Source organism: Chionomys nivalis, chromosome 7, assembly GCF_950005125.1.
Source record: "Chionomys nivalis chromosome 7, mChiNiv1.1, whole genome shotgun sequence".
In the NCBI taxonomy this organism is placed as follows: Eukaryota; Metazoa; Chordata; class Mammalia; order Rodentia; family Cricetidae; genus Chionomys; species Chionomys nivalis.
This window is the reverse complement of record NC_080092.1, coordinates 55174918-55188808: the sequence shown is the minus strand read 5'-3', so window position 1 is coordinate 55188808 and position 13891 is coordinate 55174918. Positions and strand designations below refer to the sequence as shown.

Here is a 13891-nt window from a genome sequence, read left to right as displayed (position 1 = left end):
TAAATCCCCCTTGTATTTGGCATCCTCCTTGTATAGCCATGGGCAAGCAGGCTCCCCATTCTGACTCCAGCCTCTTGTCTCCCCTCTTTTACCCAGAGCTTGTTCTGCATCTCCCCTTCCTTATCTCCGCAGGGAAGTCTTGATTCTGGCCTGCAGAAGGCTCCTATTCCAGCAGTTTGGGGGTGCCATTCACTACTCTGACCGTTCAGGCCTGCTGTCTCACTGGCCACCTGCCCAGCAGACCAGCTGTTTGTTCCATGTCCTGACCTGGCCATGATCTTGCTGGCTCCTTCTCCAACAGACCTGAAAGCCCCAACCTCGACTCCTGACCTCCTGATGTGACCGGTTATCTGAGTCAACTGTCAACTTGTTTTACCTGCTGGAAAAGAGTTGGACATGGGGGATTCTGGGTCCCAGGGGGCTCAGCAAGAGGCTGGGAAGCTCGTCTCCTAGAGACAGAGGGGGTTGGGTGGTGGGGAGCAGAAGTGGCTGCAGAGTGGTTTGTGGGTGCTGTCTGTCTCGGGTACAGTGCCTTCCTGGACATGATGGAAGGGCTGCTTTTCCAGGAATTTCCCAGCGTCCTCCGGGTTGTATCTCACAGCCCCTGCGATAGGCATTTCTGACATATCTGCTGGCCCAGGCCTTGGGACCTCTGTTCCTGCTGCTAGGCTGCCCTTAGGGAGGGCTCAGGCTGGTGGAAGCTCAGAGTCAGAGCTGGGTGTGTGTGGGCCCTGGCTGCATGCTTCCCTGACCGTAGTCGCAAGGTGTTTTTCCTTTCTAATTTTACACAAGCGCTGCTGACCATCCTTGTGGGGAGAGAAGCCCCAGCAGCTTTTTCTCCTTGGAGCAGATAGTTTTCCTCCGAAGAAGTGGGTAGCTAGGAGTGTGAGGAAGCCTAGAGATCACATGGCCAGCGCAGGGAGGTGAGGAAAGCTTCTGGATGGTCAGGCTCACCTGGGGTCCAGCTCTCCACTTTTGTGAGACCCCAGAAAAGACATAGTTCAAGCCATCTCTTAGGCGAAAGAAATGGGAGAGATGCAGTTGGGAGCGGGGTGACTTGACAAGTTTCAATCAGGCTGGTGTGTGGCAGTTGAACTTAGTTTTGGAAATAGTATGGTGTCCCTCTACCTCTGCTCCCGGCATCTGTGAGGGGCCCAGTCCTACTTAGGGGCTGCTTCTTGGCTCAGTTCCCAGTCCTGTTCTTCCCATCTCCAATTGCAGGGTTCCAGGCAGTTGTCCACTCGGCAGGGCTCCTGGAAGCCAGACTCCGTGAGCCCGCGCTTTTTACACCACAGACTGTCTGCACTCCTTGCTGTGGCCACCTTCTCTGGGTGAGCCCGCTCATCCAGATGAGCTCCCCTTGGCTCCCCAGCCTTCCAGGTTTGCATGGCGGTTCAGCTGCTGGGGGGAGCACCTGCCAGTTTAAACACTGGGTCCAAACAACAGGCACTTGAAGATCCTGCCCCATTAAGTACACACAGGTCTCTGGCACAGGACTCCTGCTTCAGTGAGCAGATGACTAGATTTCCCACCAAGGGCTTTGTCTGCCTAGGCTTCTATTCCCAAGCCAAAGTACAGAAGGGCGACCCAGCCTTTGGGGCTGGCGCTGTAACTATGTCCTCACGACTTTTGTCATCTGAGCACAATTTTCATCCTTCATCCCTAACACACTTACTCCAGCCAGGGAGGGGTACCTCTCCCTACTTCCACTTGGGAAACTTGCTTACGTGAAATACTAGTCTGGTAAGATCTGCTCTAGTTAGAAGGTCAACAGACGATCTGTTTAGCTTTTATAAAAGCCAGCACAGTGGCATCCACTGCAGGGAAGAGGCGGGTGGATTCTGGCAGTGTCTGCTGGCAGGTTTCTGCTTGAACTTGAAAGGTCAAACTGTGTTTTCTTTGAAACTATTGCAGGACTCTGGCACCCTCCTCTAGGTAGGACAGGTCTCCTTTTGCTCGGTGGTTGTGCTATGTCACAGTTTGGTCTGGGTCCTCAGGATCTTCCAGGCTGTCCCACACTGTTATAGCTGGGAACCTGCTAAGTCTTGTCCCCACTACTTTGCCTGTTTCTCTGCAGGTATTACCTCTAGGCCAGGTGTTGGCTCTGCCTCTGGGCCAGTGGACAGGATGGATGACTGTGTACAGAGGAGCTGGGAGGCGCTGGGCTGTGGTCTTCACCCTTGGCTTGCTGATAGGTACTCTGGGCAGGACCTGAGATGCCCCTGCCCTCTGGCCAGGCCTCTTTCTATCTAGCAGATCCATCCCGCGTGTGTATTACCAGCCCAAACGGAGATTTTTGCCGAGCAGGAGAGTAATGGCAGGGGCCAACCTTCTCTAAGCTCTCTCTGGATTGGAGGCTGTTCCTCCTGCACTCTAAGCTCTCTCTGGATTGGAGGCTACTTCTCCTGCACTCTGATCCAATTTTCACTTTGGGGCTGTTCCCAGTTTTAGGGCTTAGAGTCTTGCTGAAGCTCCTTCATGTAACTGGGCTTGATGCTTCTGCTTGTATTTGGAGACATTTCCACAGTTACCCCACAAGGGTTCTCCTGGCCACAACTCTAGCTCTGGGGACTGCCTGACTCACTGAAGGAACTATATCTTGCAGGTGTTAATAGGCACCCAGCTGCCTGGAGCTCTGTTGATACATCAAAACAGATGTGGGAGGGCTCCATAGAGAACGCCTTTGACAGAGTTTCTGTCTGGGATTATGGATGTCAAATGGCGCTTCTTGGAAAATAACCCGTGGTTCAGTTTTGTGGGCATCGTTTGATACTCAAGCCTTCTCATCCTTCTGGGCAGAAAGAACTTGCCTGAAGCCATACAGCCACCTAGTGGGCAAATCTGTTACTACACCCACAGCCCTGGCCCTTTCCTGTTGTACTTATTTTTGGTGGGGTGGAGTAAACGGTTGCATTTCCTGGACTTGGGTTTGGGGAAAGCCTGTTAGCTGGGGTTTCTGCACTGGCAGGGAGATGCCGGGGTTGGAGGATGCTGATAGGGCCTCAGCCGTGGTTGGTTGTCATCATGAGAAATCTTGGTCAGGGGAGGAACCCAGCAAAGTACTGCTTGGGTCTTGAGTGACAGGGACAAAATGACCTGGAGAAAGATGCATCAGCTACCGTTGGCTTCCTTGTTCTAAATCAGGACAGAAAGTGGTAAGAAGAACAAATTCTCCCATCTCTCTTCTCTTCCTCCCTCTCACTATTTCTCCCTTCCTCTCTCTGGTGGTGCTGGGAACCCAAGGCCTTGCTCACACTGAGTGAGTACCCTGCCCCTGAGCTATGACCCTAGGCCTCTCCAGTTCTGAAGACAGAGATGGGTAATAAAATCCCAGATCAGGTGACTAGGCGGGACACAGGCAGTTTCATTTTCTTTCCTTTGACCCTCTAAGGTGCCAACTCAAACATTACCTTTTGTCCATTGTTCTTAGTCTGCAAAGACAGCTGTGTTGGAGGGGAGTGTCTGGGGTTCAGGTGGAGCTTTTGACTTCTGGGCAGCAGGGACCAGGTTAGTCAGCCATGCTCTGGGCCCCCACGCTCCTTCTCTAGCTTCTTACCCCTCAATCAAAGGCAAGGGCAAGTTGGTACAGTAAACAAGGCCTTGGAGGCATCCTACCAAGCTCTGCTGTCTGTTTCACCACTAGCCCCTTGCCCACACCAACCCCATGTCTCTTCAGCTGGGCTATGTGCTCCCTTAGGAGAAAGACAACCCCCCCAGAGCCGAGGGCAGTCTGCCTAGAGAGCAGTAGCTAGGGAGGCAGCTTTGGCCTGGGCCTTGCCATCCCTGGGGAGGCTGTGCCTGGCTGGAAGCCTGGAGTTAGTCGCCATTGTCTTTGGTTTTGTGGCATTTCCTCTGAAGGCTGAAATTCCCCTTCTTGCTCCTTAGCGTGTTTGCCAACTCTTCCTCCTCGTGATGTCACTTTGACCTCCAGCTCCCAGGGTGCCAGTGTCTCCATGTGAGGAGATGCCTGTGTGGTAGAACCCATGAGGTGTAGTCTGGAAGTGAACCCTGTGACGATGACTTTCCCCTGCTTCCTCTCAGCGAGGAGGTGATTTGTAGATCCCGACTGCCTATGTAATGTAAATAGTGTACATTTAATTTATTGCTATGGTAGCACATTGTATTTGTTAATGTATAAAACAAATTCTAAAAGGTTGACAAATGTATATTTTGTTGCTTAAATGTGTCTTTGCAGAAATTGACAATAAATAATAACATATTTTGTGTCCATCAGAGTTCATGTTTCTTCAAGTGGGGCACCAGACTTCAGCAGGGCCTCACATTGGAGGTTGGGGATTAGCTGGCTTGAGCCTGCTTCAGAATTTTTAAACATGCTATCATGTGATTAACAAGCAAATCAGTGAACCTGGTGCTGGGAAATAGTTTGTTGGGTAAGACTGCTTGCTCTTCAAGTACGAGGGTCAGAGTTTGAATCTCCAGCACCCACAAAAAGCTGTGCATGACTGCACATGCCTGTGGCCCTGCATGGGGGAGGGGCTGAAACAGGCAGACATGGAGACCTTATTTGTCAGTCAAAGGAAAATGACAAGCTTCCTGCTCGGTGAGAGACCCTGTCTCGAGGCGGTGAGGCCAAGAGCGAGGGGAGAGGATAAATAATGTCCTGCTCTGGATTTTGAATGTACAGGAGTACAACCCTGCATACTCACATGTGTGTACCACACGCACGTACAACACATATGCATGCACACATGTGTACACACACACACACACACACACACTTACACACTTTGTTTCTCATTTTGAAAAATATCAGACTGGATCTGCTCGGCATGGATTGGCGAGAGCCGGCTGTAACTCCTTTTGGTGGGAACTGAGTATACCATCGTCCCCGCTTCTTCCTATTGTTCACCCCGTCAGTCTTGTTATTTGTTTAGTCTCTGTAGTCTCGAGATGAGACCCCTGTTACCTAATGACTCGTCTCTTTCCTTCAATTTTCCTCTTCCCCCGAGTTCCTCTTCAGCATCTCGGTTCCAGGATTCTCTTGTGACTAGATGTCTTTCTTCTTACTTTCCTCTGACTCGCAAATGGCCACACTCACCTATGTGCTTTGCTTGACAGCTTGCGTGTGGATTTGAAGGCAAGAGGCAGGGTTTAATCCCTGTCAGGGGCTTGCTTTGTGATCCTGGGCAAGTCATTCAATAGCCTGGGGCCTGAATTTTCTTTTGTGTGCTATCAGAAATATAACCCCTGTGGAAAGCATGAGGGTAAAAATGAACTTAATGAGGAAAAGCTTTAAAAAGTTTTGTTTAGTCTCAGAGCTTCAATAATAACAATAATCCTAATAGCAGCAGCTGCCGTTTACCTAGGTAGCCAGTTTGCTGTCATGACTTTCTAGTCCCTAAAAATACACCATGGGAAACCATGCAACCATGGAGCTGATGGAGAAGACGGGCTAGGTGTATGACACTCAGATACACTATTTGTGACAAGAATGAAGACATACAAGCTTAATAAAACTGGTAACAATTTATGCATGCCAATGCTTAAATGCACACTACATGACTAACGTATATCAGCCTCAAACAGGCCTGAAGTTTGCTTGTGGAGGCAAGCATTGGAAGGCTTGCCACTCATGAATTGTGAGACGGTAGGGGAGCCATAGTCTGAAGCTAGATGAATGGATGGGGTCCAGAGCACATGCGCTATGTAGAGGCAGCTGGCAGATGTTTGGGTATGTTGTGCGTTTTATATGTGTGTCCTACGCATCTTGATTTAGCTGAATGCAGTTGCCTGTATGCCTCTCATATTTCTCATGGACAAAAAATGCAAAAGCAGAGGTCCAAGCTGTCTTAGACTAATGTTATCCCCCATCATATCAACTGCATAGGACCAAGTTTACATTTTAAAGACAAGTCTTAGGGTGGAATTGATTCTAATCTCATTTAGTTCCCTTAACTAGCCATTGAGACTGGTGTGATTTCCCATTCCATGTAAGGGGTCAGAATCACATTTCATTTTAGGACCCAAGTCTGAAAGGCTGACAACATCAACACGAAGGTGAGTTCTAGATGACTGGCAGTACCGGATGCACGGGAGGACAGCCAGTATTCTAATGTCACTGTAATTGGCTTCCATGTCCCATGTGGAGCCCCATGCCTGCAGTCTCCTGGACTGGGGGCTGCAGCCCATGCTAGGCAGTGCCTCCTCTCCAACAGTGGTTGCAGGCTTCCTCTTCTTTCACACAGCATCTGATGCCTCTCTGCACCTCATGGTTCGGGTACTTTTGGGCTCAACTCCTCTCCCTGGAAACAGGATAGGGAGGTCACTTCAGATGGAATCTTGCAGGAGCTGAGTTATCTCCTGTGTAGAAAGTGCATACAAGGCGTGGATGTCATAAACCTGCGCCATTTACAGTCCCTTCAGATTTCCAGGCCCTGCTGGCACTCTGGCATCCAGCGGTTACTCTAAATGCCCGCTCCTTTTCATTCTCTTTCAGCAGGTGGGCACACCTAACACCTCAGAGGCTTAGTTCTTAGGATTCTTGAAACCTGTCACCCCCACTCACCAGGTCCGATAGCTCGGAGCATTCTTGGACATCTTGGGGTCCATTATTTTGCCTGTACACTGATACTGTTATTGGACCCCACTATGCAGCGGGTGGAGGAGGGCTTAGTGGGGTTCAACAATAGTATCTGTCCAGTTGTATAACGCCGTAGTAACAAATTAAAACAACCCCATTTCAGTTTAGATTCAAAGCTTGTTTAAAAACTAACATTCAGTTCAAAGTTCATCTAGCCAACCCTTTGGTGGAGGCTGGCACCATGGGACAGTTGTCTTGCCTCGGGTTGTGTGGTCTCTGATAACCAAATGTTTTCCCTGCTCCTCTGAGCCCACTTTCTGTCTAGGCCTCATCCAAGTCAAAACTAAATCTAAACCATTTAAGGATTCCCGCCCTCAGCATCCATTAAGGGCACTTTCAGTCTCCACACCTAATCAGTTCCTCTTGGTAATTTTCCACCTGAGGAAATTACCCACCTTAAAACTTGGCTACAAATTCCCACTGGTCTCTGTCATGTTTGCTGTTGGGTTCAACTTCATTTCCTTATTGCAACAGTTTTGAATAAAGTCTCTTTTGTTTGATGGGTGTGATTTTTCTTTGCTTAGGGCTGGTCTGCCCTCCCACTAACGTCCTTCTCTAGATAGCAAGACAGGAATGCTGTATTTATTAGGGAAAAGGCCCATGAGGCAGGATGGGGCAGGAGCTGGTGAAGGTTGGACAGGTGTTGTGTGACGCGTAAAGGAGAGAGGGAGGGGGTTGAGGGTGGGACAGAAGTGGCCAGGACAGCTGCCATTGGACAGTGAGCTTCTACAAGGACATCTTCAAGGCCATCTGGGGAGTCATCAGTCAAGTTGTCCACTGTAGGAGCCCCGCATATTGAAGAATGAGCCTGTAATTACCACCTGACATGAAAACAGACACTGGGTGGGAACAGCTGTGGGAAGGCCGGCTACAGTGCCATACAAATCCAAGACTCAAGGTCTATTGGGCTGATGCCATAGGTCTAGTCCTGATCTGAATGAAGCCCTGAGAACCAGGAGAGCTGATGTTCAAGGACAGGCAAAGACTGATGTTGGCCAGCTGGAGCAGAGAACATTGGCCTTCCTCTACCTTGGCTTTTCCAGGCCCTCCTTGGATTGTAAGATTCCCATTTCCATGGTGAGCGTGCTGGTTATTCAGCCTACAGTTTCAAATCAATGGGTTCTGTATGCCCTTCATAGATACATCCAAAATGAGGGTTTTATATGATTTCTGGGTGTTCCTCAGCCCAGTCATGTTGACCTGTTCCTAGTCACCAGACAAGTCTTCGTCTAGCCATTCTTCTTGTGTTGCCGTGTGTGTGTGTGTGTGTGTGTGTGTGTGTGTATGGGAGGTGGGTTGCTGCTTTTATTGCTTGTCCTGATGGCTCATTTCTGCACAGTTTTTGAGGCTCTGCTTGTATCCAGTGAGTCCAGGGATCCTCTGGATTTTAAGTGTAGGATTGGTGAGCCATTACCATCGTCTATTCCAGGATCTTCTCTTGGCCATTTAACAGTGCGTGTTTGCTCCCATGGCAGTGGCTCCTTATGGGAGCCGGAGGAAGGTTCCTGAGAGGAAATCTGAGACCCATCAGTCACCTCAGGGCAGTGATCTAAGAGGCAGGACTTTCTGTCCACTTTCCTTAGGTGCAAATGACACCTAAAGCTTCAGGCTGTGCAGACACCTTATAGAAGACGGTTTTCAATTTTAGGCCACCCTCTTCCCCTCAGAACAGAGGCTGTGCCAGGCATAGCACTGCACAGGGAAACATTCTCCGGCCGCTCAGCCTTGGGCTGCATAAAAATTAACCAAAAGAACTTTTAAAAATATTGATTTCAGCTATTGTTTGAGATATTTCAGCTCAGTCGCTCTGGGGTAAGGCCCAGGAATCCTCACTTTTTGAAGGGGGCAGGCTGGGACAAGGTCTCACTATGCAGCAACTGTTGACTTGGAACTTGCTATGTAGATAAGGTTAGCCTTGAAGTATAGAAATTCACCTGTCTCTGCCTCCCGAGGGCTGGGGTTAAAGGTATACATCACGATTCCCCTTAGGGTGTGCATTTTTAGATGAGCACATGCAGAATTCGGATGTAGTCCGATGTTTTGGGAACCATGGGTTCAGCTGAAGGTCTCTGAAATCTATTTCCGGTGGTGCAATCTCAGGCTCAGAGGTCTGTCCCCCACCTACAGGGAAGAGAGAATTCTGTCCCCCATCTTACAAGGGGACGAGGAAACCTGTCTCCCACCTAGGGGGATTCTTTTACAATTGATTATTGCACAGGTGGAAAAAAAATACATATCTTATAATAAAACAGAATTTGTAGGAAAATTAAAGGGAATTACCAGAGAGAATGGAACAGAACGAGTCATAAAACAGGAAGCTCGAGAGAAGCAATTTGCTATGAAGATGGACGGCAGCTGCAGGAAAGACAAAGACACCCTGGAACGGGAGACGCTCTCAGGAAAGAGCAGCACCATCGGGAAATAGATGGACAAGAACTTGGTGAGGCGGAAAACCCGAGGTTGAAAGGATGGAAAGTTCTAGTAAAATGAAAAGCAGCTGTGCTTCCTCCTGCTCCAAATCAAAACATGAGAGAGGCAGATGCGAGGTCCCAGGAACGGAACAAACAGCTGCCGGGAAGAGCGGATGCTCACACCCACGGGTCAAGTGTTCCCTCGTGCTCGTGGTATTAGAGGCGGGACAAGAAAAAGAGGGAGGCAGACTCAAGAACAGAGCTGGTGAATTGGCCCCATTAAGTGGGACGAGAACACAAAACAGCCCGTTCAAGAGAAGCCATCAACGCAAGCTGCCCTGAATCAGGGTCACGTGAGAACAATGAAGCAGATGCTGGCGAGCCTGCAGTGGGACTGGCACGGGCACACGTGAGAAGACGGCAGAAAGTTTGTGCAGATGGATTTAAACGATCTCCTTGGAAGACACTGCGTGTGTGTGTGTAGCCAACAAGGGACTCTTGCGGCCAGGCAAGGGCAAGATTGTTTAGAGAGTAATGGTGCTTGCCTTCACTCCTGATAAAACTGAGTCTGATCTCTGGGTCCCCCACCTGGTGGAAGGGGAGAACTGACTTCTGCAAGTTGTCTCCTGACTGCCGCGCATGTGCTAAGGCATACATGCATGAGTGCATGGGTGTGCATTGCATACGCTAAATTAAAGCATGCAAAAGATATTGGAATACCATTTTTTTAGGTTTTGTAAGGAATTATTACTAATATGCAATGTGAGGAAAATTCCAGAAAAGTGGACTGTGGAGTAGAGGTGAAATTTAGCTGCACACCTCAAACACAATAATGAATACATACAGTGGGGGGGGGAGGGAGGGAGGGAGGGAGGAGGGGAGGGGTGAGGGGTGAAGGGAGTGGGAGGGAGGAAGGGGGAGAGAGAGAGAATTGTTACTTAAAACTTCAGTTTGAGGACTTCATTATTAACAGCTGGAATTTAGTAGGATGGTTTTGTGACAGGTACTAAAACTAGCTCGAACTAGTTTAAGTCCTTACCATGGCATTTGCTAACAAGATAGAGTGTCTCTCTGCATTAAAAGAACAGAAGTGACATCTCACTTGCTCACCCCTTATTTCTGCTTTTGATTTTTCTCTGTTGTTTTGTTTGAATTGAGTTGTTGGCTTTTTCTTTATAGATCTTTGACAGCTACAAAGTGTTCTTAGATACAGTATGTATGCAGTTGTATATTAGCTTTATCCCAGTCCCGAGTCCAGCTCTGCTAGCCTTGGTGTTAAATTCTCTCTTCACTGTCTAAATGGTGAAAACATGCCTAGGTCCATTAGCTCCATGTTCTAAGCTGGGGTGCACATGAGGCCCTGCAGAAGGGAGAGGGTCTTTTCTTGTCCGCGTGTGCTACTTAGAGAATTTTAGGCTTCTGTGACAGGGTCTTGCAGCTGCTACCATGTGGGCACCTTCTCCAGGTCTGGTTCTGGCCATGCATACAGCCTCTCCAATGTGCAAGGCTTACAGTATACTGTTGTAAGGAGGGCGTTTGTTGGTTCCAGGCTGCTCGGAGGCTCAGCCCCAAAATAATCACATAGAAACTATATTATTCAAGTCGCTGCTTGGCCCATTAGCTCTAGATTCTTATTGGCTAACTCTTATATCTTAATTTAACCCATTTCTATTAATCTATGTATTGCCACGTGGCTGTGGTTTACCGGCTAAAGTTCTGTCTGGCTCCTGTGTGGCTGCATGGTTTCTTTCTACTCTGCCCTTCTTTCTCCCAGCATTCAGTTCTGTCTTCCCCACCTACCTCTGCTCCACCCTGCCATAGGCTCAAGCCAGCTTTCTTTATTAACCTGTCATATTCACAGCATACAGAGGGGAATCCCACATCAGTACACAGTGGCCAGCAGCCCTCTCTGACCCTCTGACCCTGTAAAACCCCGTCCTTGTCTTTACATCCTCAGGGTCTAGGCATTCTGGTAGTGAGACACCTCCCTGGGAACAGAGGAGATTTCCAATACCCCCCCCTCCGTGATGTGGGAGAGTCTACACCCCTGGTGTAGAACCACAGAGATTTAGCCATCCAGGAGCAAAGCCAGGCAGAGCTGGTCCTTAGTCCTTGGGTGGGACAGTTCTTCCTGGGATATTCTCTCTCACACTAGGGTTAGTGGCTCTATATTCATTTCTGACCATACTTCAAGTTTATAGTTAATAATTCTTTATATAGCCGGGCAGTGGTGGTGCACACCTTTAATCCCAGCACTTGGGAGGCAGAGGCAGGTGGATCTCTGTGAGTTTGAGGCCAGCCTGGTCTACAAGAGCGAGTTCCAGGACAGGCTCCAATGCTATAGAGAAACCCTGTCTCAACCTCCCCCTGCCCCCCAAATCTTAAACGAAACCTTCCCTCCTTAGGTTACTATGAGGGTTTTCTCTTGTGATAGGACCTAGGCTGGTAGACCAGCTTTCTTAGCATGTCTCTGAAGAAGCCTTTTGGCCAAGGGAACTGGCTCAGTGGGTAAAATAATTGCCGCTCAAGTATGAGGACCTGAGTTACGATCCCCAGCACCATCATAAATAGCCAAGGGTAACACTGTAAGACTATAACAGCAGCACTGGGGGAGGGGGAGGGCTAAGAGCTGGATCCAGCTGAGCTAAAGTACCATATCCAGGTTTAGCGGGAGACCCTGTCTCAAAAAAGTGGAAGACCAATAGAGGAAGATGCCCAACATTGACTTCCGGTCTTTATATAGGTGAAAGTGCATCTGTGTACTCGCATGTGTGTGTGCTTGCACCCGTGCGTGTGTGAATGAACGAGTCACACACATGCACCTGGGATCAAGCATACGTGTGCTCATACACGCTAGGCAAGTGTCTTAGTTAGGGTTTCTATTGTTGTGATGAGACACCATGACCAAAAACCAAGCTGGGAGGGAAGGGTTTGTTCAGCTCACACTTCCACATTGCTGTTCACCCCCAAAGGAAGTCAGGACAGGAACTCAATCAGAGCAGGAACCTGGAGGCAGAGGCCGTGGAGGGGAGCTGCTTACTCGCTTGTTCCTCATGGCTTGCTCAGTCTGCTGTGTTTTTTAAAATTTAATCTTCATTCATATATTACATCTTGACCACAGTTTCCCCTCCCTCCTCTCCTCCAAGACCCCCCTTTCCTCTCTCCTAGAGATCCATTTCTCTTTCATTTCCCTTCAGAAAAGGGCTGGCTTCCCAAGGATATAAACCAAACATGGTATATCATGTTTCAAAAGACTAGGCAAATCCCCTCATATTAAGGCTGCATGATGCAACCTCACAGGAGGGAAGGGGCCCCAAGAGCAGGTGAAAGAGCCAGGGACACCTCACCATTCACTGTTAAGAGACCCACAAGAACACCAAGCTACACAACCATAATATACACGCAGAGGACCTAGGTCAGTCCCATGCAGGCTCTCTACCTGTGAGCCCCTGTGAACCCCGGTTAGTTGATTCTGCGGGCCACTTTCTTATGATGTCCTTGACCCCTCTGGCTCCTACAAGTCTCATTCCCCCTCTTCTGCAGGATTTCTTAAGGTCTGCCTAATGTTTGACTGAGGGTCTCTGCATCTTCTCCCATCAGTTGCTGGATGAAGCCTCTGATAATGGTTATGCCAGGGTTCGGTCTATAAGTTAGCAGAGTATCATTGGGAATCATTTTATTGACAATGTTTTTTTTTTTGACAATGTTTTTTTTTTCTGAGTGTTTGGCTCTCTCCTAGGTCTCTGGGCTACTCAGACTTCTGGGCTACCCAGACAGTGTCATGGTGAGCCTCCTTTAGTGGCACGGGTCTCAAGTTGGACCAGTCATTGGTCGGCCACTCCCACAAGTTCCTTTACCCCAGCACATATTATAAACAGGAAACATTGTAGGTCAAAGGTTTTGTGGTTGGGTTGGTGTCCTAATCGCTCCACTGGAAGGCTTTCCTAGTTACAGAAGATGGCCTGCTCAGGCTCCATATCCCCTCTTACTAGGAATTTTCACTAGGGTCACCCTTATAGATTCCTGGGAGCTTCCATTGCACTAGGTTTTTACTTGGCCTCTGAAATGTATCTCAATTCCAGTTGTCTCTTCCAGTACTCTCTCCCCCACATCCCATCAGCTCCCTCTGTTCCTGTCCTGGCTTCCTTCAATGATGGGCTATGATGTGGAAGTGTAAGACAAACAAGGCATTTCCTCCCCAACTTGCTTTTGGTCATGGTATTTCATAATAGCAATAGTAACCCTAAGACATGTATTAAGGATTTTATTTAATGAATTCACCAAGATGTTATAATCTAAACAATAGCCACATTTACTATTAGAAACACTGAAATGAACATGTAAACTTTCTTTGGGAGACTGTGGCAATGGGAGAAAGGTGTCCTTTCACTGGACATAATTCATTTGAATGCCTGTGGACTATAGTTATTGGCTATGGTTTATCGGAAACTTGCAGAATTGTAAAATGACTCCAACAGGAGGTTTAATAGTAAGGGAGAAGAAGCATACATATTAGGTAGACAACAGTGCCTGCCAAATTAGTTTCTTTGTAATTTAAAGTCTAATTTATCCTTGATCTAAGATTGGCTTTTATGATTTGTTTATTTACTTGTTAATTTAGGCAGGATCACATGTTGTTCACAATGATCTAGAAATCTATGTAGCTGAGGATGGCTGCAAATCCTGATCTCCTCCTGACTCTACCTCCAGAGTTCTGGGATTTACAAGCATGGGCCACTGTGCTCAGCTCTAGAGTGCTGGAATTACAGGCATGGGCCACCATGCTCAGCTGGCAACTCCTGGTTTCATTTTTTTAAATTAAATATTCATTTTTTTTGGAATTTGGTAATATAGGACTAGAGAAATAGAGATTCATGTA

The 13891-nt window shown here is 48.2% G+C and overlaps 1 protein-coding gene across 9 annotated transcripts in view; it reads left to right on the top strand.

Annotated features, from left to right (window-relative positions):
• The window catches only part of Rap1gap2 (RAP1 GTPase activating protein 2), a 227075-nt gene extending 222858 nt beyond the window's left edge, over nt 1–4217 (top strand). For all 9 annotated transcript variants that reach the window (XR_009057365.1, XR_009057364.1, XR_009057363.1 and 6 more), the window contains one exon: nt 133–4217. The gene's annotated coding sequence lies outside the window, so the exon portion shown is untranslated. The remainder of the gene's footprint in view (nt 1–132) is intronic.
• Nucleotides 4218–13891: the final 9674 nt, after the last annotated feature.